The 27,788-nt window shown below is 42.0% G+C and overlaps 1 long non-coding RNA gene across 1 annotated transcript in view; it reads left to right on the top strand.

Moving 5' to 3' along the window:
• The window catches only part of LOC140486277 (uncharacterized), a 361,646-nt gene that overhangs the window by 86,363 nt on the left and 247,495 nt on the right, over positions 1–27,788 (top strand). The window lies entirely within an intron of this gene.

Raw genomic sequence — 27,788 nt, 5'->3', positions numbered from 1 at the left:
CCTGACACACCCCCTTCCTCTCCACCAAGACTCCCACTCTTTCTCCCCCCTCCCCACTGGACCTAACATCTTCCCCTTTCCTCAGGACCCCAACCCCTCCCCACCCTCTCCCAACTCAAGTTTTGTTACCCTTTGCCTCCCTTGAACACAACAACATGCCTCTCCTCACTTGGTCCAATATCCCTGCCCATACTGGCCTACCCATCACAACCTACACAAACAATTAATGATTTACCTGGCACTTTATCATCCTGGCAACTTACCAAATCTGCACTCTAACTTCATACATACTGTACATACTTACCGTTTCACAGGACTATAAAATGGCTGTCTGCTGCTGAATATTTAATCATAGAATATGGCAACTACTGCCTTGAAGAAAAGGGTGTGGTTAACCTTCCCCTGACTATCCTGCACCTCAAGGACACTTGTGCATTTTTCTTTTGCTCATTCATGGAATGAGGGCATTGCTGGCTAGGTCAGCATTTATGGCCCATTCCTAATTATCCAGAGAGTAGTTAGGGGTCAACTACATTGCCATGGGGCTGGAGTCACATGTAGGCCAGACCAGGTAGGATTTTCTGCCCTAAAAGAACCAGATAGGTTTTTCTGACAGTCGACATTGGTGTCATGACATTCATCAGACCCTTAATTGTGCAATGTCATCTTTTAAAGTACATTTTGCATTTCTGGAGGACTGCAACTAGAATGCCCTGCTAGAAACGCAGAACACTTTCTCAATGTTTAAAGGTAGGTATGGAGTGACAAACTGACTATAATTGCCACTCCGCAAAAAATCCAGATCAATGTTTTTCTCATTCTAGCTCTTTTATTTTGCTACCTGTACATAGAGAGGATTTTATGTTATCAATGGGGTCCTCAAAGTTGGGATTCATTGCGCATCATAACCTCGTACTGTGTAGGGCATAATCACCTGGATTAATGTTTCCTGAATGGTACAGTTAGTGACTGTTAAGCAGGATTGAAGTAAGGATGGAGTGGTTTTATGCTTTAGTGGTAGTGTCCCTACCTCCGGGCCAGAAGATCTGAATTCAATTCCCACTTGCCTCAGAGTGGTGTCGCTGTATGTCCAAACAGGTTGATTGAACGTCATTGTTGATGGTCCTTGTGATTCACTGGTAGGATCCTGACTTCTGGGCCAGGTTCAAGTCCCATTTGCCTCGGAGGTGTGTCACCACAGAGCCAAACAGGTTGATTGAAAATCGTCCCAAGAACAGGCAGCCTCTTGAAGCTGGAAGCCGTTAGAAGGCCCTACAGTACAGAATAAACTGTGGCTGTCTTTAAAGGGTGCAGGAGCAACAGTTTCTTAGATACACCATTCTCCAACTTGTTAAACTTCAAGCAAAAAAAAATCGGTAGCCAAACCAATTTTGTGAAAAAACTGAAACAAAAACAGAAATTGGTAGAAATACTCAAATGGTCTGGCAACATCTGTCAAGAGAAACCAGAGCTAATGTTTCAGGTCTTGTGATCCTTTTTCAGAACAGATGTGGGTCATTTCTTGACTCTGCTTTGTCTCCATGGATGCTGCCAGATCTGATAAATTTTTCTGGCAATTTATGTTTTAATTTCCAGCATCCACAGGTCTTTGTTTTTTAGTTTGTATTATGGAAAACCTCCCCTTCAAATGGTAGCTGTGGCCTCAACTGTGATCAGTCTTGCAGGTAATATCTTCAAGGTCTGTCTGAAGGGTTGGCTCTTCAAATCTGCTACCGGGACGCCTCCTCCAGGCAGCTGGCCTATTACTGGACATATGGGGCCTCCGATTGACCTTTAATTCCCATCAATTAGCTACATGTGACTTGCAGGGAGGTAGCTCTGTTACTCCCATCCTCTCTCCATGAAAACGTCCTGGAAGCAGTTAGTGCTCACAAATTATCAAGCCTACCCTCTCTGTGCTTACCATCATCAAGGGCTAAAACTCCTGCCTGTTGTTTGCGTCAATGAAATAGTATTCAGTAAAATATCTTGTGCCCTTAAAGTGGAGATTTATCAAAATTGAACATTATTATTGAATGTGGATTCTTCCTTAATATTTTGTTAGTCAAAAGTTAAACCATATTTGTTACCTATCTTGCATTATTTTCCTAAATACAAGAATAAATTAAATAATTTTCAATTACCAATCTTTAAAAGGAGAAGTTCTAACTTTATGATAAAAATTATAGAAAGATTTGATTGGAAAATTGTAAATACTGCTTTGTCAGAAGTTCACAGTAAATAAATTATTCAGCAGTTACATCAATGACAGTGACTCATATATTATTAAAAAGAGTTGTATTTCAGGCAATTGAAACAAAAACGCTTTATCGCTCCTGTGCTGCAAACAATAGATAAGGAGTGGTGTCAGAAGTTATTTTCTTCTAACAGACTGTGCTGTATGTTATCTGTAAGCTTGTGGAAGTCACCACCTACATAGTATCAACAATGTGATCCAATTTTGGAAGGCATGCACTATAAATATAAAACTCATTCACGGCTCACATTTTGTCCCCTGGAATTATATCAATAAGTTAATGACAGTTGGGACCTTTTAGGTTTCTGACAACGCATGAAAAAAGCCAACCATTACCTCTTTGAAACAAAATCTAAGACAGTATCTACTAGATGATGTCAGATTGCGTTGCTTCAATGGTAACATTGTTTATATAAGATCTGAAATTGTGCCAAGTATAAGGCTTTACTTTGATTTCACTAAAGAGGCAAAGATTGGTTCTGACAGGAATAATAGTGACATTTGTAAAGGGAAATTTCAGTTGCACAATGGCTGAATTCTGGCCTTTATTTGACGCTGTGAAGTAACTTTGACTATCATACGATAGTTTAAAATGAGTGATAGTGGATCAGAAGCTCATTTTACACCTGTCCTGCTTTTTATTTCCATTGACTTCAGTGTCCCCAGTTGGCTATCCCATGACATACTTTGTCGCCAGTAGCTTTCTCCTGAAACTATCACGTAGCATCAATATTTAACCTATCTCATGGGTCAACTTCATTTCCCACTTTAAATGCTGATCACTTGGTCAGTGGCATTAAAATCAGGACTGGCGAGTAAAATTTACCAGGCCTCCGATGCCCCAAACCAATCTGCTCTTATTACTTTCCTTCTATACAAAGTATCAGTTCACTAACATATAAATTCCATTTGATTTACCTTTAGATGTCTTGCTATATACACCTCATGTAATTTTTTTTAATGCAAAGGCCGACACAAATAAAGAAGGGAGGGAGAATTATAATAGTGTAGGGCCTGGTGCCAAGCAATGCCAACTTCAGTTTGCCACATTTTTGACTGAACCTTAAATCAGTCTGAGTGACATGAAGCTATTCAGAGTGATGTCTGCTATGAAGCCTAATGCGACCTCTTGCTGTATGGCACCAAATTCACCTCAGTAACCAACTATCCCACCTGTGTGGCATCTGTCACATCCAATTCTGGCTCCAACTTACATTGTGCCTTTCCCAGAACAATTTCATACTCAGTGGATATCCCAGAATTCACCAGCATGCCGTGTGCCAGGACCATCTTTGAAAGCCAGTTGTGCACTCAGGCAAGCACTGTCAGTTGGGAGCTGCCTTACACAGTTCCTGACATTTGCCTCAGATATAGCAGACAGGAAGAAACCAGTGCCCCCTTTTATGAACAGGATCCTGAAGAGAGACATCCTCTTTACCAAGTGCCATCCTGGTCTGGATATGGAACCCGGGTTAAAGCAAACTCTCCTGTTTGGAGGAATGCACAACAGTGTAGGAAGAAGGTCAATGACCTTCTCACCTCAACCAGTTTGGCAAAGCAGAAATTAAAGTCAACCTGATATCTAGGATTGAGGGGGCAAAGCTTAAAAAGGCGTTGTAAGGTAGGGGTGCTGTGAATGTCCAGATATGGTTAGAGAGAGTGAATGCTGTGACAGCCAGCAAATAGACTAGAGATGCTTTCTATTCCAGACCTTGAGTTGGCTGTGTGTCCCTGAATGTACACTGTCCTTGCTGCAACATTACAATGATAGCTGCTGGTGCAGCCTGAAGTGCAGCTTTGATGTGCAGAAGCATCCTGTAAGTGAATCAGAGATATAGCATGAGAGGTTTTAGAGGCTGGCACATTTTGAATTAAAATGTCCCAAGACTTGGTGTCTACATGTGCCAATTTCCCTGAATCATGCCCTGAGAAGTTGGTATCCAACATGAAGGTTCTTTTGAGCAAGGCGTGAACTGAGGTGCCTGCCCTGATTTCCATGACAAGTTTACGTGACACCTAGCTTATTGGGTAAAATGGAAATCTGTATGTTAAGATGAATTGGATGATCAATAAGGTGTTTAACAAGCAATAATCTCCCCTATTTTGCAACTCACTACACCCCAGTGAGAAACTCATCATGTCACTGGTCAGAGGTATAGAAGATGAAGTGCAGTGCTCCCATGTCATGATCAGCCTCACTGAACATCTTGTCTGATTCTGCCACAAAATGTGCCATAGCCCAGATTGATTAGACCTTTCTTAGAATCTGTCCCAAGATGAGAACAGATTCAGGAAAACATTTAAAGAAAGACCAATCATTTATCTATAGAAAGCTAGTTGAAAAATGATGCTAGTGTCTTAAAAAATTCATAAATTTGATGATAATCCAGAGGTAGAGTGGAAGGATGATAGGGAGGGAAGAAATTGAGCTGACAACAGCTGCAAAGTGCAGAAGAAGTTTAGACTTGATACAATTTCTGATTTCAAAAGAATAAATTTAATTAGAATTTTACTTCCAGGTTTTGTGTCTCCTATGTGTAACAATGGGTATGGTAGGCCGTGATCAACCTGACTCTTTAAAGAGTTCATTCAAAGATGATACTGGAGGATATAAGTGGTTATGTAAAGAAATAGTGAAATTGAAAGATGGACTATGGACGGTTGAAAGTCGTGGCCTATTTCAACAGGGCATTGTTTAGTGTTTTGTTAGCTGCAGTGAGAAGCTGCGAAAAGCTTGTCATCCTCCACAAGAGGAGCATATTGAGGTGGTAGATGAGATCAACAGCAGGGACATGCTGACCCAATCATGAATTCAATGCAGGAAATGTTTTAAAGACTTAACCACATCAGGTGAGGTGAGTACAGCCACAAATTTACCTACATCCTCTAATACACACTATCTTTCCTTTCACTCTCACCCTGTCAAATAAACGCTCCAAATACCGATTTAGGTTTCAGAGCATTTTCTATGCATTTTTAAAAATTTCATTCAAAGTTGGTTGTTGCTCATTGAGCCAGCATTCATTGCCCAACATTATTTGTCCTTGAGAAGACAGTGGTGATGTATCTTCTTTAACCGCTATAGTCCATTTGGTGATGTGCGGTCATAATGCTGTTAGGGTGCAATACCAATATTTTGACCCAGCAACCAGCAAAGGAATATGACATTGTTCCAAGTCAGAATGGCCAGTGGCCTGGAGTGGAACTTGTAGCTGGTGTTATTTCCATCTTTCTGCTGCTCTTGACCTTCTAGATGGTGTCTAAGCAGCCTTGATAAATTTCTGTAGTGTATCTTGTAGATGGTTCACATTGTTGCTACTGTGCATTGGTGGCTAAGGGAATGACTGTTCAAGGTGGTGGATGTGGTGCCAATCAAGTGGGTTGGTCTGTTCTGGATGGTGTCAAATGTTTTGACTGTTGATGGACCTGTACTTATTCAGGCAAATGGGGAGTATTCCATCACACTCCTGACTTGTTGGTGGATAGACTTTGTGGAGACAGGGGATGTGCTACCTGATGCTGAATTTCTAGCCTCTAAGTTGCTCTTGTGGCCACAATATTGATATTATTAGCCTGATTTAGTTTCTAATCAATGGTAAGCACCAGTATGTTGATAGTCTGGCAATGCTGTTAATTGTCAATGGGCAATAATTAAATTTTCTCTTGTTGGAGAAGGATATTCCTTGGCACTTGGGATACAGTCCTGTGTTCGTGTATGAGGGCCCATGTGATTTAATAAAGGCCATATTCTTGACTTCTTAAATTGTCTCAGAGCTAGCAGATAACAAAATTGCTCTTTCTTCTACTTGATAAAAGCTTGTAATTGCTACTACATTAGAAATTGGGTAGCTTCATTTTAATTGGAAAGAAATACAACTCTTGCTAAAAATAACACAATTTTTGCAACTGGGAAGGTTCAAAAAGAGGAGATAATTCATTCTCACTCACCTGGTTGTAGCATGAGACAAAGACTCCAGTGGCAGCATCAAACTCATCTGAGTCCTGTTTAAGCTCTGCTGACAAGGAAGTAGCAGGAGATCATGAAAAAAACAATAACTTTTAATTAAGAACAGAAAGTGCTGGAGAAACATAGCAGGTCTAGCAATATCTGTGAAGAGAGAGACAGAATTAACATTTCGAGACTCATGACTTTTCTTCAGAACTCAAGTGTTGGGACTGGAAACATTAATTCTTTTTCTCTGGTCACAAATGATGGCAGACCTGTTGAGTTTCTCTAGCACATTTTGTTTTTATTTGAGATTGCCAGCATCCACAATGTTTTGCTTTTCATAACAATGGATTGCTGGGTGAAAAGTAGTGAACTATGTAGCAATTTTTAAATCCAACAGTAGAAAATTAACAATTTAATCTTTAAAGAAGCTCAAAATTAAAGTAAAAATTTGAATCTCTCCCCGCTTTTCATGTAATAGAAAATTAGTAAGCTTCCCCTTCTTTCTAATCTTCTTTTACTGTAGAAATATCTCTCTTTAAAGGTATTTTTGTTGTTAGAAAATATTTATAATAAACTCGGGGAAAAATTGATCTCAGTTAATTACACAATATGTGATGTATTGGTTTGGCTATCAATTGTATGATAGGCCAAGTTTTATTCCACGGCAATCAATGGGATTAAGTATTGAGCACAAAGTAAATTAGGCAGATAATCTATTACCATACATTTTGAGACATAACCTATGACAAATTTCTAGATTTCTAACTCTGATCTCATTGATTTGATGTTAATTATTGTCATGATAGTTTATATAGTCATTTTGCAATCTCTCAAACTTTGACTTGAAATCACTCATTTCTTTTGATTATTAGTTTAAATTGATCTGATTGCATAATTTTCTTTATAATGTTCACAATTTTCTGAAGCAGGCCTGTTCTCAATCACCATAAAAATGAAAACAAAAGCATCAACAGAGAGGGGGCAGTATTTGGAAAGAGTGTGCGTTAATTTTATTTTTCTGTCTACAGTCCTGCATTTATTTGCAATGTTACTATACATTACACAAGAGAAAGCTATTTCCAATGATAAGCTGGTGAAGGAATAGTAAATGAGAACTTAATTCAAGTATTATTTCCATGATAGCAAATTCTATTTAAGATGATGCATTGTTACCATTATTCAGAAGGAAAAAATAAATCAAAATATTCTGCATTGTAACTTGTTTGCAGAGGTGTACAATTGTGAGTAAATTTTGAAATTTACTGGTAGGTGAAAAAGAAGGATAGGAAAACAGTAGAATGCTTAAATTAAAATAACACCGTGATTGAGAAGAATAAATGAGAGTTTTCCTGTTTACATGCTATACATGTCAAAAGCTTGGCTGTTTTTAAAAACATTCGTATTGTATTTAATGACAAATCAATTTGTACACTCAATGAGTTAAATAACATTCCTGAATCAACTGGCTGATAATCAGATCACTGACCTCCTGATTAGTTTATAATTAAGGCTTTTCACATGAAAAAGTAAGCAAGTTGATAATTACTTTTTAGCCGTCTCAATTAAAAACTAATCCCAATTAATTAGGAGAAAGTGACGACTGCAGATGCTGGAGTACCAGAGTTGAAAAATGTGGTGCTGGAAAAATACAGCAGGCCAGGCAGCATCTGAGGAGCGGGAGAATCGATGTTTCGGGCATAAGCCCTTCTTCAGGAATGAGGCTGGTGTGCCAAGCGGGCTGAGATAAAAGGTTGGGGGGATGGAATTTGGGGGAGGGGCGCTGGGAATACGATAGGTGGAAGGAAGTGAGGGTGATAGACCGGAGAGGGGGCGGGGTCAGAGAGGTCGAGAAGAAGATTGCAGGTCAAGAGGGTGGTGCTGAATCCGAGGGTTGGGACTGAGATAAGGTGGGGGGAGGTGAAATAAGGAAGCTAGAGAAACCTACATTCATCCCATGTGGTTGGAGGGTTCCTAGGCAGAAGATGAGGCGCTCTTCCTCCAGGTGTTGTGTGGCCAGGGTCTGGCGATGGAGGAGGCCAAGGACCTGCCTGTCATTGGCGGAGTGGGAGGGGGAGCTAAAGTGTTCAGCCACAGAGCGGTTGGGTTGGTTGGTGCGGGTGTCCCAGAGGTGTTCCCCGAAATGTTCCACAAGTAGGTGTCCTGTCTCCCCAGTGTAGAGGAGACCACATTGGGTGCAGCCCTCACAATAAATGATGTGTGTGGAGGTGCAGGTGGATTTGTGTTGGATATAGAAGGATCCATTGGGGCCTTGGAGGGAGGTGAGGGGGGAGATGTGGGCGCAAGTTTTGCATTTCTTGCGGTTGCAGGGGAAGGTGCCGGGAGTGGAGGTTGGGTTGGTGGGGGGTGTGGACCTGACGAGGGAGTCGCGGAGGGAGTGGTCTCTCCTGAATGCAGATAGGGGTGGAGAGGGAAATATATCCCTGGTGGTGGGGTCTGTCTGGAGGAGGCAGAAATGACGGAGGATGATATGATGTATCTGGAGGTTGGTGGGGGTGGAAGGTGAGGACCAGTGGGGTTCTGTCCTGGTGGCGATTGGAGGGTGGGGGTTCAAGGGCTGAGGTGCAGGAAGTGGAGGAGATGTGGTGGAGAGCGTCATCGACCACGTTGGAGGGGAAATTGCAGTCTTTGAAGAAGGAGGCCATTTGAGTTGTTCGGTAGTGGAATTGGTCCTTCTGGGAGCAGATGTGGCAGAGGCGGAGGAATTGGGAATATGGGATGGCGTTTTTACAGGGGACAGGGTGGGAGGAGGTGTAATCTAGTTTTTCGGTAGTGGAATTGGTCCTCTTGGGAACTTTCCAACCACATGGAATGAATGTAGATTTCTCCAGCTTCCTCATTTCCCCTCCCCCCACCTTAGCTCAGTCCCAACCCTCGGATTCAACACCGCCATCTTGACCTGCAATCTTCTTCTCGACCTCTCTGCCCCCACCCCCTCTCCAGCCTATCACCCTCACCCTCACCTCCTTCCATCTATCGTATTCCCAGCGCCCCACCCCCAAATTCCCTCCCCCCTACCTTTTATCTCAGCCCGCTTGGCACACCAGCCTCATTCCTGAAGAAGGGCTTATGCCCGAAATGTCGATTCTCCTGCTCCTCGGATGCAGCCTGGTCTGCTGTGTTTTTCCAGCACCACCATTTTCAACTCTAATCCCAATTAATGCCAGTTTCATGTGATAAGTTGTTTTCGCTCAACATCAGTTTCTGAGTTTTAGTTATCTTTACTTTTCAGTGAAGTCTACCATCCTAGTCAAGGAAATGCTCTTTGACTTGAGACTTTAACTCGCTGAATTCAGAAAAATAGTGTGAACATAACAGATGAGTGAAAGAATGCTGTTTGCTAAAATATCTATCTGTAGTCCCAAATTTGCCAGAGAAATGCCTGAGAAAAATAAGTTTGAGCATTAATCTGATTTGAAAAATGTGTTGCTGGAAAAGCGCAGCAGGTCAGGCAGCATCCAAGGAGCAGGAGAATCTATGTTTCGGGCATAAGCCCTTCTTCAGGAATGAGGAGGGTGTTCCAAGCAGGCTAAGATAAAAGGTAGGGAGGAGGGACTTGGGGGAGGGGTGTTGGGAATGTGATAGGTGGAAGGAGGTGAGGATGAGGGTGATAGGCCGGAGAGGGGGTTGGGGCGGAGAGGTCAGGAAGAAGATTGCAGGCATGAAGGCGGTGCTGAGTCTGAGGGTTGGGACTGAGATAAGGTTGGGGGAGGGGAAATGAGGAAGCTGGAGAAATCTGCATTCATCCCTTGTGGTTGGAGGGTTCCTAGGCGGAAGATGAGGCGCTCTTCCTCCAGGCGTCATGTTGCCATGGTCTAGCGATGGAGGAGGCCAAGGACCTGCATGTCCTTGGTGGAGTGGGAGGGGGAGTTGAAGTGTTGAGCTACGGGGTGGTTGGGTTGGTTGGTGCGGGTGTCCCAGAGGTGTTCTCTGAAACGTTCCGCAAGTAGGCGGCCTGTCTCCCCAATGTAGAGGCGACCACATCGGGTGCAGCGGATGCAGTAAATGATGTGTGTGGAGGTGCAGGTGAATTTGTGATGGATATGGAAGGATCCCTTGGGGTTTTGGAGGGAAGTGAGGGGGGATGTGTGGGTGCAAGTTTTGCATTTTTTGCGGTTGCAGGGGAAGGTGTCGGGAGTGGAGATTAGGTTGGTGGGGGGTTGTGGACCTGACGAGGGAGTGGTGGAGGGAGTGGTCTTTCCGGAATGCTGATAGGGGAGGGGAGGGAAATATATCCTTGGTGGTGGGGTCTGTTTGGAGGTGGTGGAAATGACGAAGGATGATATGATGTATCTGGAGGTTGGTGGGGTGATTGGTGAGGACCAGTGGGGTTCTGTCCTGGTGGCAATTGGAGGGGTGGGGTTCAAGAGCGGAGGAGTGGGAAGTGGAGGAGATGCAGTGGAGAGCATCGTCAACCACGTCTGAGGGGAAATTGCGGTCTTTAAAGAAGGAGGCCATCTGGGTTGTTTGGTGTTGGAATTGGTCCTCCTGGGAGCAGATGCGGCGGAGACGAAGGAATTGGGAATATGAGGTGGCGTTTTTACAGGATTTGTCAAACATTAAGGTTATAAATTGAACTTGATCTAAAGAAAAGTCATCAAAAATATGTTTTGAAAAGATAGAAAAATGAAATTAAGTAAATTATGTAATGAGAAGAGATTAAAAGATTAATAGAAAGATTAGTATAATTTGATTCTTAATATTCGCTTGAGTTAGTCACTTAGTAAAGGGGATGCGCAGTATAAATTCCAAATCAGAATGGGATAGTGGAGTGACCTAAGGTGTTCTTAACACAGAATTGTAAAAAGAGATGTTAAGTGAAATGACATAAAGTGTTCTTAAAACAGAACTGTAAAAAGAGAAGTGTTAAGATAATGTGAACTAAAAGTCATGCTGAAGTCATTAATTTAAAATATGGAAGTTTAGCATAATGCAAACAACAGCCATTTCCCACTTAATTATTAAAGTATTAAATCTAATTAATTGATCACAGTGATTGCAAGCTTCAAAGAATTCAGGAAAGTAATAGAAAACAAAACTAAGTATTGCAAACACTGGAAATATGGAATAAAAACAAAGTTGGAAAATGCTCAGAACATTGACTACATAAACAGAAATAATGCACAAAATGTTGAAAGGTCAGACATGGGGTTAATACATTAGATGGCTGTTTGTCAAGCTAAATCCTTCTCCAACCTGTCCATTTCTGTCTTTAGCTGAAGCTGGAAAGTGGGCGAGAACCAAGACACTTGAAGTTGGCTGCAGATTTAAATATGAAATTAAGATTGCTACCATCATTATCGTGTAGCTTTTAACAATTTAATGCTGCCAAGCTGGGTTTTCTGAGTTGTGGGAAACAACAGTTTTCTGAAGATGAGAATTGTGGGTTCAATGTCTTCACACTTATCCCCTGAATGATCAAGGGCCTGCCTGGGGAGTCTCCATGATTGATATTCAGAGGCATGGAGAGGAAAGCCGGGAAGTGGCCTCTAAAGGCCTTTGCCTCCCTTTGCCCCTAGTTCTTTGAAACCTCTCTGCCCATGACCCACAATCTGTGACAGAAAGGTAAAAATCACTTACATTCTCACCACTGGATCCCTTGAGGAGTAGGCCTCAACTGATAGTCTTTAGGTTCCAGAGATTACCAGCCTCTGTTTGCACAGCAGTTCCTGGCAACTGAGGATAGTAGTGTGAAGGCCTGTGGTAGCCCAAGAAACTTGCTCATACTCACTCGATATCTTAATGAGCCAATTGGTGAATGATTTGTCATGCTATCTCAGCAGTGAAGGTGATATGTCAGTTGCCATCAAACATGCTTGCCCCTTTTTCTAGTGTGGAATTTTCACTTCCCTGCTGTGGTGAAGGTAATTAGGAAAAAGGTGAGAATGAAAACTATCAGATTCTTGACATCAAGAAAGTATTTCCCAATTTTTTGTTTAAGCCTTAAATAGCAACTTTAGAATCTCACCCTTGCGCAGTGACTACTTTATTTCCATGTGTTTGCGCCAAGAATCTAGATAACATAAATTACCATCAAGTAACCCAGAGTAGGTACTTGGTAATTGTGGTTATTGAATATTGGTCCCTCTCAGGATCCAACTGTTTCTTAACAACAATGTCACTGCAAGCTCCATAGACACCATCCTCCTCAACCTTTTGCCTTCGTTAAGCTGCCAACCACACCACGTTGTCATGCCTACTAACAGAGCGACTCAGACACCACTTCAGAGCTTTGATAATTTACTTTGTACCTCAGAGCTGCCTAGAACTTGCATAGTTCTGCTAAATTGCTTTGAAAGGTCAAACATTCATCTCATATATCTGCACAGATTGTTTTCACACTCCTGTCAACCCACTACCTTATGGCTCTTAGTTTGCTTTCTTAGTACACACTGACTGACTTTAGCAGTGAATTATGGACTGCCAGCCTCTGTGTGGGTCACATTGTTTTTGTAGTGCACAGAGTCTTTAGTGCTCAGTTACAGACTGCCAGTCTTTGTGACTTGCATTGCTTTTGAGCAAAGAGAGAGAGGCATACATCTGTGATGTTGTGAGCACCTGAAAAATCAAGGGAATGGACATATATGTGGCATTGTGCCATGTCAACCATCAAATCAGAATCATGTGCCAGCAGCTTATGTAGAAAACCCATCAATTGTGTTTCCAGCAAATGGCCATGTGCAAAAGTCAAAAGGGAGCAGTCCTCAGTGGAAGGAAGAGGGACTACAGTCAGTCAAGAGGCTCATCCAAGTCCAGTCCAGTGAGGTGGCCATACTCAGTCAGCTGCTTAGGGTTCTACCAGACTCCAGGCATCCATGTCCTTGCAGTCTATGAATTGGGCCAAGGTCAATTGCAACCAGCCCCACTACCATAGGTAAGTCAAATCCCACTGCTATGGGACACCACTGTGACACATGGGCCAGGGTTAGTTCGAGCTGTGCTGCCAAGTCAATCTGGGGTTTGGCAATATTAGTCAGGAACTTATCAGGAGGTACTCTGTAGAGTCCTGGAAGAAACAGCCAACTCCAGTATAGGTGTTATGAGTCATTGAATTGCATTTCTGGGTGAATGGTAATAGTGACAGGACTCAATTGTGGAAAGCAGGATTGGACCTCAATGTGAATATTTAGGGAGATTGAGAATCTCAGAGAGGGGTCTTTAAACAGGTCAAATTAACTCTGACTTTACATGAAGAAGCCAAAAAAAGCATGAGAATGTCCAAAGTCATGGGCACCATGTGTAAAATGGTCACACCAATAGTGATGGGCAAAAGTGAGGACTGCAGATGCTGGAGATTAGAATCAAGAGTGTAGCGCTGGAAAAGCACTGCAGGTCAGACAGCATCTGAGGAGCAGGAGAATCGACGTTTTGGGCTAAAGCCCTTCATCAGGAATGTGATGAAGGGCTTTTGCCTGAAACATTGATTCTCCTGCTCCTCAGATGTTGCCTGACCTGCTGTGTCTTTCCAGCATCACTCTCTCGACACCAATAGTGATGTGAAGTGACTCACAGAAAAGGCAGGGGAGTTGTTGGGCCACAAGGACAGCAACAGAAAAGGGAACATAAATGATGGAGCTTGCAATTCATTCTTCTGAAACAAGGGTGGAATATTGCCAAATTAGATTGACAGTCAACTGAGCAAGATCTACAAAGTGGGTGAAATAAGCTCATGTTCCTTTCTCCAGGACTGGAGTAAAGCTCTTGGAATTGAAAGCCCTACTAAGAGCAGTTGCAGTCATCATACCTCTGCTGATTCACCTATCCTGGTTTTGATTTGTACTTCATCTGCAGGTCAATCATTGTCTAGGGATACATATTAAAAATTACGGCCTCAAGCAATCATGATTATTAAATTATGCAAGTAATTGCCTCATTGGCCCATTAACTAAGTAACTGTAATGAGAACAAGACATTTAAAAGCAGAACCAGAAGTTCCCATTTTACAAATACATTCCATAGAAAGCACTGGAAGCCAACACTTTGCAGCTGCTAGATTCACACATTAAGATGTAAATATGCAAGGACATTGTCTGTGATGTGGAAGGGAGCATTTTCTTTTGGGGGAATCTTATCAACTTGGCTTACTCGCCAAATTTCCCTTCCAAAATAGCACAAAAGCTTTGGTTGTGAAACATGCAATTTGGTAAGGTCACATACATTAGAGCTTCTTACAATGAACTCTTTGGGAAGTCTCCATGCCACATTGTGTGGGGACATAATGTTGTGATGGATGGGAGGGTTCTGCAGTTTCTTCAATATAATTGTGTTATCCTTCCAACATTCTCTAAAGGATTATCGACACACAGATCATGGAGAATGCCATAGCTGGAATCACGAGCCCAATAGCAACAGTAACCTGCTGCACAGTCTCCAGAAGAGATACATTGAAGATACACTAGGAAGACAGGGAGAATGGACAACACCCTGGATCTACAAAACTCACTGTCATTTCCTTCAACAGTATTATCCCCAAACTGTGTCATTTGCTACAGTAGAACTTGTGTTCGGAAGGATAGTGTGGTAATCATACCTTGATAACAGCAGCCTGAATTCTTTTCAAGGAAAAACCATGGACATGTGCGGCATCTCCTAATTATTGGCTTTTAAATGCATCCAGGAAGTTTGAGAAGCCAATTTATCCAGAGCACAGCCTTTCATAACCTTCCCTCATGACATGACGAGTCAATCAGAGGGATACCTGACCATCTCTGGCTTTCCTCAGTTGTAGGGCACTATCAATTGCACCCATATTGCTTTGAGATAGCCTTCTCATTAACCTGGAGAGTTTGTCAACTGGAGAAGTTTCCACTCCATAAATACTCAAAGTATATGTGATCATCAATGGCAAATTCTGCAGTGCTGGGTCAGAAATCCCAGGAGACCAGAGAGGGTGTCCTACATCATTGTAGCATACTGTGCTTTCCACAACTGAAGCAACATAAAGCTGGGTGATATCCTGGATCGCACAGGGAATGTGAGATCAACAACAATCTTCTGAGGATGAAGATGGGAGTGAGGATGTTGACCAGGAAGGGTCTTCACGAAAACATGACAGAGCAATGCATCATTGAGCTTAAGAGACCACAGATAATCTCAGTGAAACCTGTTTCCAGGGTGAATTAGCTTGGTTTGGACATGGTTTAATTGTTTAGCATTCTAGTAGAGATCTGACAAGTAGCTCCTGTTTACTGCAAAGATCATGTAGTTCTTGTTATTTTTACAGTCCTTAAATGTTTGAGTTGTTGTGATTGTATCTATGTGATTGTATACTTGATATTTTCAGGTGATCCCACATTAAAGTATCTACTCATAACATGTCTTAAAGGATCTTGTGACACATTGGTACTGTCCCTATCTCTGAGCCAGGAGACCTGGAATCAAGTTGCACCTGTCCCGTAGATGTGTCATAATGTTTTTGAACAGAGTGGTTCACTAATACATATCAGTGTGTCCTCAAAGGCTCAGTGGTAGTATTCTTGTTCGAGATTCAAATCCGACCTGATCCAGAGGTATACAATAAAATCTCTGAAAAAATGGGTTTAAAAAATATTCCTGTATGTTTTACTGGTGGTTAGAGGAAAAAGCAACAATCAGTATTAATATCAATTGGTCTAAGGTTAAGTAGCAAATAAGAAATCCGTCAGCATGTCATATCTTTGTTTTGTGTAAGGGCATCTCTCATGATAGCCAGAAAGTTGAGAGGAATTATGAGAAATCTCTTTTCATGCTTACAACTTTGTTTGAAATACATGTAGACTACTAAGTTGCCCTGAAATGCTGGAGCATCCTCTAAGACAGTTTTGAACCTGCGACAGACAGCACTTTGTGCAGCTTTCCCTAGCAGACCAGTACAAAGTGGAGTGGAGATGTGTGTTGTCTATTGTATGTCTCCCAGCCCTGAACAGCAGTGCACTCTCTTGATAAACAAAGCACAATTTATTTTTTCTTTATTGGGATGTGGGTAGCCGTAGCAAAGTTGGCATTTATTGCCCATCCCTAATTGCCCTTGAACTGGATGGCTAGGAGCATTTCAGAAGGCAATTAAGTGTCAACCACATTGCTATTAGTCTCAAGTCACATGTAAGCCAGACCAGCTAAAGATGGCAGATTTCCCTTCCCTAAAGGACATTAATGAACCAAAATATTTTCAACAACAATTGATTATTGTTGTCATGGTTAAATTAACAAGACCAGCTTCAGATATTTCAGAGTTTTAACAAAATGATTTTGATTCTACAATAGCCATTGTGGAATTTGAATCCACAATCTTAATTAATAAGAAATAGTCCTGGGCCTCTGGACTACTGGTCCAATTACATTATCAGTATGCCATCATTTCTCCAAAATGAATCTTTCCCAGTACAACTGTGTGGAATTATCTCTGACTCTGCACTGTCATTCACAGAATGGGTGTGCGGAATGATGTGTGCAGACCAGGCCCGAACACATTCCCTACACATTTTGTCCACCCTTATTGTTGTCCACATTAAAATGCAACATCATAACTGTGATCTTCAATGTCATAGTTTAAGGATCCCTGATGTTTGATGCTACCTGCAGTCAAGGAAATGGTTGCTTGTAGAGATGTTCAATGCGTGATCATTGAAACTTCTTTCATCCATGTCCAAAGAGGCTTCTCATCTCTCGCATGCATATGACCTAAGCAGGTCCAGCAGTGATAATTATACTACTTCAGACAATTGAACACTGCAAGTAAACATATATCTACAAAAATGAAAGCTTATTTGCAATGATATGTGACCAATGCAACCTTTGTGCCTTCAGTAATTTTTTTCTTCCTCTGCCTTCTGTTATGTGCGATTTCGATGTCTGCACTGGCATGAAGGGAGGCTGTACTCTTGTTGTCCCTGTTGACTTGGAAAGCCTGGGTGCTTGTTCCCTTGTGCCTTTGGGCCTAGACGTTTCAGGCCTGCTGAGAGTCTCCTGCCCAAATTTAGGGCCATCCTCTTTTCCTTGAAATGCTGCAGGCTTTGGGATTACTGGAGTGAAGGAGGGGCTGAGCATCTTTGGGGTATTCAGAGAAGGAGTTTCTGAGGATCCTGTTGTCACTCCTCCCTCCTAACACCATATAGTTTCTCTGGGAGAATAAGGCACCCAGAATGAGGTCAAGACCCCTCATTCTTCTCTTGTCTTACTGTTGATGCTGAGCACCTATAGCTGGAGCAATGGAATGGAGATCCATGCACACATCCAGCAGACGTTGAGTAGTTCTCTATGGCGGTTGTAAACTTGTCCATAGCTACAGCCAGACATACTCATGTCAGAGTCTGCATGGCACTCTTAATGTTGAAGAACTCCTCCAATCATCGACCCAGGTCACAAAATGCATCTGACAAAACTGCCCGTAGTTCCCATGCCTGTCCGTACATTTTGATGAAGTCATTAGTGATTGAGAACAGGGCTCAGCTTCTTTCTGGGGAAGAGCAAGTGCCTGGTCTCTGGCAATCCTGAGTTTCAAAGACCTAGGATATTCCTTCCTTGACCTGCTGTTGATGGGACACTGATATACTCACTAGGTTGTGTTCAAAATCTAATCTTGAAGGAGTATCCAAAGAGGTGTAAACTTTTGAGCTGGAGAAAGGTGTTGCTGAAGGCCTTGCTAGCAACTATTCTGAGGTTACAGTGGTTTTCAGCAGTAAAGTGGAGCTGGAGGTCTCTGGTTCTGGTCTTTTTACAGAGATTAATTGAGTGCAGTTCGTGCCTCCATCAGAGAACCGGAGCAATTAATTTTTCAGGTGTAAAAGCTTACTTAGATTAATAATGAGTTAGAACAATCAGGATGTGGAACAGACACAGCCAGTGGGAGACTTGATAGGCCTGGTGTTTCTTCTCTTTCTGGGCCACTTATCTGTCCAGTTACTCTCTCCCAATCTGCCTCTTGCCATATAGCCCTCAAAGCTTCCACTGAGTTACAGTTTTGATCTAATACAATAATGCAGCTCAGAAGGGGAGTTCAGTCTGTGCTAGTTCTGTCAAACAGAAATTCCATCAATTCTACCACAACTGCAATGCCACCTATTTTTCCTTATTTCATTCCACAGCAGCTGCACGGTGGCACAGTGGTTAGCACTGCTGTCTCACAGCACTGAAGTCCCAGGTTTGATTCCAGCCTCTGGTGACTGTCTGTGTGGAGTTTGCACATTCTCCTTGTGTCTGCATGGGTTTCCTCCGGGTGCTCTGGTTTCCTCCCACAATCCAAAGATGTGCAGGTTAGGTGAATTGGCCATGTTAAATTTACTGTAGTGTTAGATGCATTAATCAGAGAGAGATTGGTCTGCAGAGGGTCGATGTGAACTGGTTGGGCCGAAGAGCCTGTTTCCACACTGTAGGGAATCTACTCTAAAAACTATTTATCCAGTCTCCTTTTGAAGACTAAATTGGATCTGTATCCACTTCGCTATCAGCGAGGAAGTGAATTCAAGTTCTTTTTCCAATGAATTTAAATAAAGTAAAGTGTGGACCCATCTGACTATTGATCCTTCAGTCATGGTTAACAGTTTCTATTTATTCTATATAATCTCTTCTGAATTTTATAAATATCCATCAAATTGAATTAGACTTCTTGGCTGTAAGGAGAATAAACTCAGTTTCTTTGTGATCTCTCACCCTTGGAGCCATTCTTTTAAATTTCTTCTGACCCTGCTACGTCCGTCTGGTGCCCAAAGTTGGAAAGCACAGTCACAGTGGAGACAAACTCTTGTTTTATATAGTTTTCGCAAAGCCTCTTTGCTTTCGTACCAGATGCCTCTATTTATCAAGCCCATTGATAGCTTAGTTTTCAATATATGATACACTTTACAATCATAACTTTGTCATGCGATTGTACACAACTTGAAACTAACAACATGGGTTCAATTTCTGCACCAGCTGAGGTTACCATAAAGGGCTCTCCTTCTCAATCCGTCCTGTGAGACATGGGAACCCTCAGGTTAACCATCACCAGTCATCTTCCTCTAATGAGAGAGCAGCCCAATGATCTAGTAAAGCTTTACCTTTACCTTACACAACTTAGTTGTTTATAATACGCAATCAAAACTGCTTCATTGAACCAATTACATATGAACACGTTTTTTTATCAGGCACCCTTCTTGAGATTTTTTTGAGAACTACCTAATATTCTTCAGTGCTACTCTTCCATTCTCAATAACTCATTTATTAGGTGATGAAATCTTAATACCTTCTGCATCTGAGTTAACATTTGGAGTACTTGGACTCTCATAGAAGCAGAATTAGAAGAATTCATTGATATCCATTTAACACAAGGAAATCTTTGAGAATGCTAGAGAAACTTAGCAGGTCTGGCAGCATCTGTGGAGAGAACAAGGGTTAAAGATTAGATTAGATTAGATTACTTACAGTGTGGAAACAGGCCCTTCGGCCCAACAAGTCCACACCGTCCCGCCGAAGCGCAACCCACCCATACCCCTACATCTACCCCTTACCTAACACTACGGGCAATTTAGCATGGCCAATTCACCTGACCTGCACATCTTTGGAGTGTGGGAGGAAACCGGAGCACCCGGAGGAAACCCACGCAGACACGGGGAGAATGTGCAAACTCCACACAGAGAGTCGCCAGAGGCGGGAATTGAACCCAGGTCTCTGGCGCTGTGAGGCAGCAGTGCTAACCACTGTGCTACCGTGCCGCCCAAAAGTTAAAGTTTTGAATTAGATATGAATCTTCTTCAGTTTCTCTTCTTCGAGTCATAGAGTCATAGAGATGTACAGCATAGGAACAGACCCTTCGGTCCAACCTATTCATGCCAACCAGATATCCCAACCCAATCTAGTCCCACCTGCTAGCGCCCAGCTCATATCCCTCCAAACCCTTTGTATTCACATACCCATCCAAATGCCGTTTAAATGTTGCAATTGCACCAGCCACCACCACTTCTTCTGGCAGCTCATTCCATACACGTTCCACCCTCTTCGTGAAAAAGTTTCCGCTCTCACCCTAAACCTATGCCCTCCAGTTCTGGACTCCCCCACCCCAGGGAAAGAACTTTGTCTATTTATTCTATCCATGCCCCTCATAATTTTGTAAACATCTACAAGGTCACCCCCTCAACCTCCGACGTTCTCGGGAAAACAGCCCCAGCCTGTTCAGCCTCTCCCTTTAGCTCAAATCCTCTAACCCTGGCAACATCCTTGTAAATCTTTTCTGAACCTTTCAAGTTTCACAACATCTTTCCGATAGGAAGGAGACCAGAATTGCACGCAGTGTTCCAACAGTGGCCTAACCAATGTCCTGTACAGTCGCAACATGACCTCCCAACTCCTGTACTCAATACTCTGACCAGTAAAGGAAAGCTTACCAAATGCCTTCTTCACTATCCTATCTACCTGCGACTCCACTTTCAAGGAGCTATGAACCTGCACTCCAAGGTCTCTTTGTTCAGCAACACTCCCTAGGACCTTACCATTAAGTGTATAAGTCCTGCTAAGATTTGCTTTACCAAAATGCAGCATCTTGCATTTATCTGAATTAAACTCCACCTGCCACTTCTCAGCCCATTGGCCAATCTGATCAAGATCCTGTTGTAATCTGAGGTAACCTTCTTCACTGTCCACTACCCCTCCAATTTTGGTATCATCTGCAAACTTACTAACTATACCTCTTATGCTCGCATTCAAATCATTTATATAAATGACGAAAAGTAGTGGACCCAGCACCAATCCTTGTGGCACTCCACTGGTCACAGGCCTCCAGTCTGAAAAACAATCCTCCACCACCACCCTCTGTCTTCTACCTTTGAGCCAGTTCTGTATCCAAATGGCTAGTTTTCCCTGTATTCCATGAGATCTAACTTTGCTAACCAGTCTCCCATGAAGAACCTTGTCGAACGCCTTACTGAAGTCCATATAGATCACGTCCACTGCTCTGCCCTCATCAATCCTCTTTGTTACTTCTTCAAAAAACTCAATCAAGTTTGTGAGATATGATTTCCCACACACAAAGCCATGTTTACTATCCCTAATCAGTCCTTGCCTTTCCAAATACGTGTACATCCTGTCCCACAGGATTCCCTTCAGCACTTGCCCACCACTGACATCAGGTTCACTGGTCTATATTCCCTGGCTTGTCCTGACCACCCTTCTTAAACAGTGCCACCATGTTGGCCAACCTCCAGTCTTCTGGCTCCTGACCTGTGACTATCGATGATACAAATATCTCGCTAAGATGCCCAGCAATCACTTCCCTAGCTTCCTGCAGAGTTCTAGGTATACCTGATCTGGTCCTGGGGATTTATCCACTTTTATGCATTTCAAGGCATCTAGCACTTCCTCCTCTGTAATATGGACAATTTTCAAGAAGTCACCATCTATTTCCCTACATTCTACATCTTCCATATCCTTTTCCACAGTAAATACTGATGCAAAATACTTGTTTTGTATCTCCCCCATTTTCTGCGGCTCCACACAAAGGCCACCTTGTTGATCTTTGAGGGGCCCTATTCTCTCCGTAGTTACCCTTTTGTCTTTAATGTATTTGTACAAACCCTTTGGATTCTTCTTAATTCTATTTGCCAAAGCTATCTCATGTCCTCTTTTTGTTCTCCTAATTTCCCTCTTAAGTATACTCCTACAGCCTTTATACTCTTCTAAGGATTCATTCGATCTATCCTGTCTTTACCTGACATATGCCTCCTTTTTCTTAACTAAACCCTCAATTTCTTTAGTCATCCAGCATTCCCTATACCTACCGTCCTTTCCTTTCACCCTAACAGGAATATACTTTCTCTGGATTCTCGTTATCTCATTTCTGAAGGCTTGCCATTTTCCAGCCATCCCTTTATCTGTGAACATCTGCCCCAATCAGCTTCTGAAAGTTCTTGCCTATTGCCATCAAAATTGGCTTTTCTCCAATTTACTTCTTCATCATTCTCTAAGTTTGTTTCAGATTTCTAGCAGTTGCAAGCCTTTGACTTTATACATGGAAAATATTAATTCCTTTGGCATCACATTATTTAAGTTGACACAGGACAATAGGTGTAACTTAATAACTAAATTTATTTTTAAAATAACTATTAGACACTTAAGCTATCAATTTAAACATACTTCTGCAAGTTGGTTAGGCTGCAGACAATATGTTTCCTTCATCATGCACATCTTAACCTAGCAGTACTGTACATGGGCTACATACATGCATTTGTTGGGGAAGAACATCTCTAAATTTTTCACTGATGCAAACCTAATTTTGCTACATGCAGCACAGTGGGTAGCACTGCTGTCTCACAGTGCCAGGGATCCGGATTCAATTCCAGCCTTGGGTGACTGTTTGTGTGGAGTGTTCATGTTCTCCCCATGTTTGCATGGGTTTCTGCTGGGTGCTCCAGTTTCCTCCCACAGCCCAAAGATATGCAGGTTAGGTGGATTGGCCATGCTAAATTGCCCATAGTGGCCAGGGATGTGCAGGTTAGGTGGGCTAGCCATGGAAAATGTAGTATTAAAGGGATAAGAGGGTGGGTCTGGGTGGGATGCTCTTCACTGAATCAGTGCAGACTTAATGGGCTTAATGGCTTCTTTCTGGACTGTAGTGATTCTAATTTAACCTAATTAGTTTGGAGCTCGTGGTGTCTCGGCCCGATCTCTCAGCAGTATACAGCAGTGTCTCAGCCTGATCTCTCGGCAGATCATGGTGGTATCTTGGCCCAATCTCTCAATGGTTTGTGGCAGCCTTTTGTTATGAATAGGTGCTCCTACGCATGCTCTGGACACACTGAGGGAAGATCAGGGAGGTGACAGCTTCAGCAGGAGCAGTAATGATGGAATTACAGTCCAACATGGGAAAAGCAAGTAGTAAGGGAGGTCCCCTGATAACTGCAGCAATGGCATCAAGAAGAGGCAGCTGAGGTGTTGCAGAAAGCAAGATAAGCAGATGACCCATCAAAGACTGCTGGACATTTAACTTAATTCCTTTATTTTTCTAGTTTAACTTCAGAAGGACTTTAGTGTGAACTATATCCTTATTTATTTATTTTTCTATTTATTCTATGAAGTTAATGCTCAACTTTTTAACTCAGTTCTCTTACCACTTTGTACTTAAGTCTTTGTACCTCGGTACTTTGTACCTAAGATGGCGCTGTGTGTGGCAACATTATATACTTTTCATTGTCCTTCTTTACTTCAGTACATGTGATAATAAAATTTAAATCTGAATCTAAATCTCAAGTGAAATCTGCATTTTATACGGTGTTGTTGCTAGCTTTGAACAAGTTTTTTCAATCTTTACATTGAAAGGGCCAACTAATACTGGATCCTCATTAACTGCATAAGCTGGGCCATTTGTATTGGGAGAACATAAATTTAGTTTGCAAATTCAATTAATCCTAAATATTCAGGAGTATAAGTTTTTCAGAAGGACAAGAAGAAAGGGAAGGATGGTAATGTAGCTTTGTTAGCAAAGCTTATAATAAGATCAATAGATTAAATGATCTTGATTCTCATAAGTGGAAATAAGGAATAATAATTGGAAAAAAAACTATTCTGAGTAATCTGTAGTGTCCATTACAGCAACTGTACAATAACATACAGAATTAATCATAAACATAACATAAGCAGTACTGTACATTAATCATGGGTGACTTAAATCTTCATGTGGATTGGGACAAGCAAATTGAGAGAGTTAGCTACAAGAAACAATTCATAGAATGTATTTTGGATAGTTTACTGGAACAAAATGTTGTGGAACCTACCAGGGATCAGGTTAATTTGGGTCTGGTAATGTGCACCAAGGCAGATTTAATAAATGATCTCAGAGTAAAAATTCCTCTCGAGAACAGTGACCATAATATGCTAGAATTTATCATTCAGTTCATTAGGGAGAAACCTGAGCCAAGAAACAACTGTGCTAACCTTAAATAAGGCTAATTACATAGGGCTGAAAGCAATGTCCACTCTCAGCTTAGCAGCTCCAAGGATCCACACACACTGATTGGTGTGCCAATGCTGTTCACAATGTTGACGTACGGTTTCAGAAGTTGCTGCCACACATGAACCTCGGAGGTCTGTGCAGAAGAAAAAACATTTAGTGGAACCCTGGACAAGGGCAGTATTGTCTGGAGTGAACTGGGAAGGCAATTCAACAAATAAGATGGTTGAGGAAAAATGGTAAATATTTTAAAAAACAATTCATGACTTATAGGAAAGATATATCCAAGTGAAAAAGAAGGATTTTAAGTAGGGGATAAACTGACCATGGTCATTCAGGGAATTTAAGGACAGTATCAAATTAAAGGACCATGTGTGGCAAACAGATTAGAAAAGTTTCAAAAGCCAATTTAAAAAACTACAAAAACAAAGAGGGAGAAAATAAACTATTTGGTTAAACTAGCAAATAATATAGAAACAGTAAGAGCTTCTCTCAATACATTAAAAGGAAGAGAGGAACCAAAGTGAACATTGACTCCTTGGAGCATGGGACTGGGCAAATAATAATGGGGAACCAAGAAAAAGCAGAGGAATTGTATAAGTACAGTCTTCACAATTGAAGACACTAATAACATTCCAAAAGTACTAATTCATCAAGGGCAACATGAGGGAGAGAATAAATGCAACAACCATTGCTACAGATAAAGTGCTAGAGAAACTAAAGGCTGATAAACCCCCTAGAACTGATATGTTTCTTCCTAAGAAATTATTTGCAGATAGAACATAATGTGAGAAATTGTAAGATTATGCAGTTTGGCAGGAAGAATATTTTTTTAAATGGTGAAAGACTGCAAAAAGCTGTGGCACAGAGGAATTTGGGTATCCTTGTGGATGAATCACAGAAATATAGCATCCAAGTTCAGCAGATAATAAGAAAGCCAAATAGAATACTGACCTTTATTTCAAATGGAATCTAAAAGAGAGGTGTATTTGTAAAAGGAACTAGTCAGACCACACCTAAAATGCTGTGAACAGTTTTAGTCACCTTTGCTAAGGGAAAATACGCTGGATTTTGGAAGCAGATCAGAGAAGGTTCGCAAGATTTATTCCAGGTTTGGAGGGATTTTCTTATGAGGAGAGGTTGAGTAGATTGGGGTTGTATGCATTGCTCAGATACTGTGAAGTTGCTTCCCTTTGTTGGAAAGGCTAAGACCAGAGGGTATAGTGTCAGAATAAGGGGTCACCCATTTAATACAGAGCTGGGACATTAAGAGCATTCAAGGCTAAGATAGACAAGATTTTAATCAGTAAGGGAATCACAGATTATGAGGAAAATATAGGAAAGTATGATTTATTAAATCAGCCTTGATTTCATGGAATGAGAGCAGAATCAATGGGTACAATGGCCTACTTCTATTCCTATATTTTATGGTCCATTTACTGCAACCCTGATGTCATTCACAGATATAAATTTAAGAATTGACAATGTGGGTTACAGTCTTAAGATAGAGATTGTACGTTTATTGTCAAGGAATGCGTCATCTTGTTGATTTCAAGTTTTGTTGGCTACCAGTTAGTTGAGTATTCCATTCCAGGCAGGTTTAAAACTATTTTCTCTCTTTTGTGGCTTCCTTTTCTGCGCAACTCTTTTCAGTCACTTCCTTCCCCCTTCTTGCGGTCTCTATAAGAGCATAAAAACCATAAGACATAGGAGTGGAAGTAAGGCCATTCAGCCCATTGTGTCCACTCCACCATTTAATCATGGCATTTCAACTCCACTTCCCCGCACTCTCCCTGTAGCCCTTAATTCCTTGCGAGATCAAAAATTTATCCATCTCTACCTTGAATACATTTAACGTCCTGGCCGCCACTGCGCTCCATGGCAATGAATTCCACAGGCCTACCATTTTCTGGCTGAAGAAGTGTCTCCTCATTTCAGTTCTAAATTGACCCCCTCTAATTCAAAGGCTGTGCCCACAGGTCTGAGTCCCTTGCCTAACAGAAACAACTTCATAGCGTATACCCTTTCGAAGCCATGCATTATCTTGTAAGTTTTTATTAGATCCCCCTCAACCTTCTAAACTCTAATGAATGCAATCCTAAGATCCTCAACCATTCATCATATGTTAGGCCTACCATTCTAGGGATAATTTGTGTGAATCTCCGATGCACACACTCCAGTGCTATTATGTCCTTCCTGAGGTGTGAGGCCCAAAATTGGTCACAGTATTCTAAATGGGGCCTATAGAGAGTCTCAGAAGCACATTACCACTTTTAAATTCCAACGCTGTTGAGATAAATGACAACATTACATTCACTTTCTTAATCACGGACTCAACCTGCAAGTTAACCTTTAGAGACAGGGAGGTGGGCAGGTGAGGTGGGTTTGCCTTGTTAGTTAAGAATGAAATTAAATCTATGGCACTGAATGTCATGGGTGAGATAATAGAACATAGAACATAGAACATAGAACAATACAGCACAGAACAGGCCCTTCGGCCCACGATGTTGTGCCGAACTTCTATCCTAGATTAAGCACCCATCCATGTACCTATCCAAATGCCGCTTAAAGGTCGCCAATGAATCTGACTCTACCACTCCCACGGGCAGCGCATTCCATGCCCCCACCACTCTCTGGGTGAAGAACCCACCCCTGACATCTCCCCTATACCTTCCACCCTTCACCTTAAATTTATGTCCCCTTGTAACACTCTGTTGTACCCGGGGAAAAAGTTTCTGACTGTCTACTCTATCTATTCCTCTGATCATCTTATAAACCTCTATCAAGTCACCCCTCATCCTTCGCCGTTCCAACGAGAAAAGGCCGAGAACTCTCAACCTATCCTCGTATGACCTACTCTCCATTCCAGGCAACATCCTGGTAAATCTTCTCTGCACCCTCTCCAAAGCTTCCACATCTTTCCTAAAGTGAGGCGACCAGAACTGCACACAGTACTCCAAATGTGGCCTAACCAAAGTCCTGTACAGCTGCAACATCACCTCACGACTCTTGAATTCAATCCCTCTGCTAATGAACGATAATACTCCATAGGCCTTCTTACAAACTCTATCCACCTGAGTGGCAACCTTCAAAGATCTATGTACATAGACCCCAAGATCCCTCTGTTCCTCCACCTGACCAAGAACCCTACCATTAACCCTGTATTCCGCATTCTTATTTGTTCTTCCAAAATGGACAACTTCACACTTGGCAGGGTTGAACTCCATCTGCCACTCCTCAGCCCAGCTCTGCATCATATCTAAGTCCCTCTGCAGCCGACAACAGCCCTCCTCACTGTCCACAACTCCACCTATCTTTGTATCATCTGCAAATTTACTGACCCACCCTTCGACTCCCTCATCTAAGTCATTAATAAAAATTACAAACAGCAGAGGACCCAGAACTGATCCCTGCGGAACTCCACTTGTAACTGGACTCCATGCTGAATATTTACCATCTACCACCACTCTCTGACTTCGACCGGTTAGCCAGTTTTCTATCCAATTGGCCAAATTTCCCTCTATCCCATGCCTCCTGACTTTCCGCATAAGCCTACCATGGGGAACCTTATCAAATGCCTTACTAAAATCCATGTACACTACATCCACTGCTCTACCCTCATCCACATGCTTGGTCACCTCCTCGAAGAATTCAATAAGACTTGTAAG

This window comes from Chiloscyllium punctatum, chromosome 15, assembly GCF_047496795.1.
Source record: "Chiloscyllium punctatum isolate Juve2018m chromosome 15, sChiPun1.3, whole genome shotgun sequence".
In the NCBI taxonomy this organism is placed as follows: domain Eukaryota; kingdom Metazoa; phylum Chordata; class Chondrichthyes; order Orectolobiformes; family Hemiscylliidae; genus Chiloscyllium; species Chiloscyllium punctatum.
This window is presented reverse-complemented; position numbering and strand designations above follow the sequence as displayed.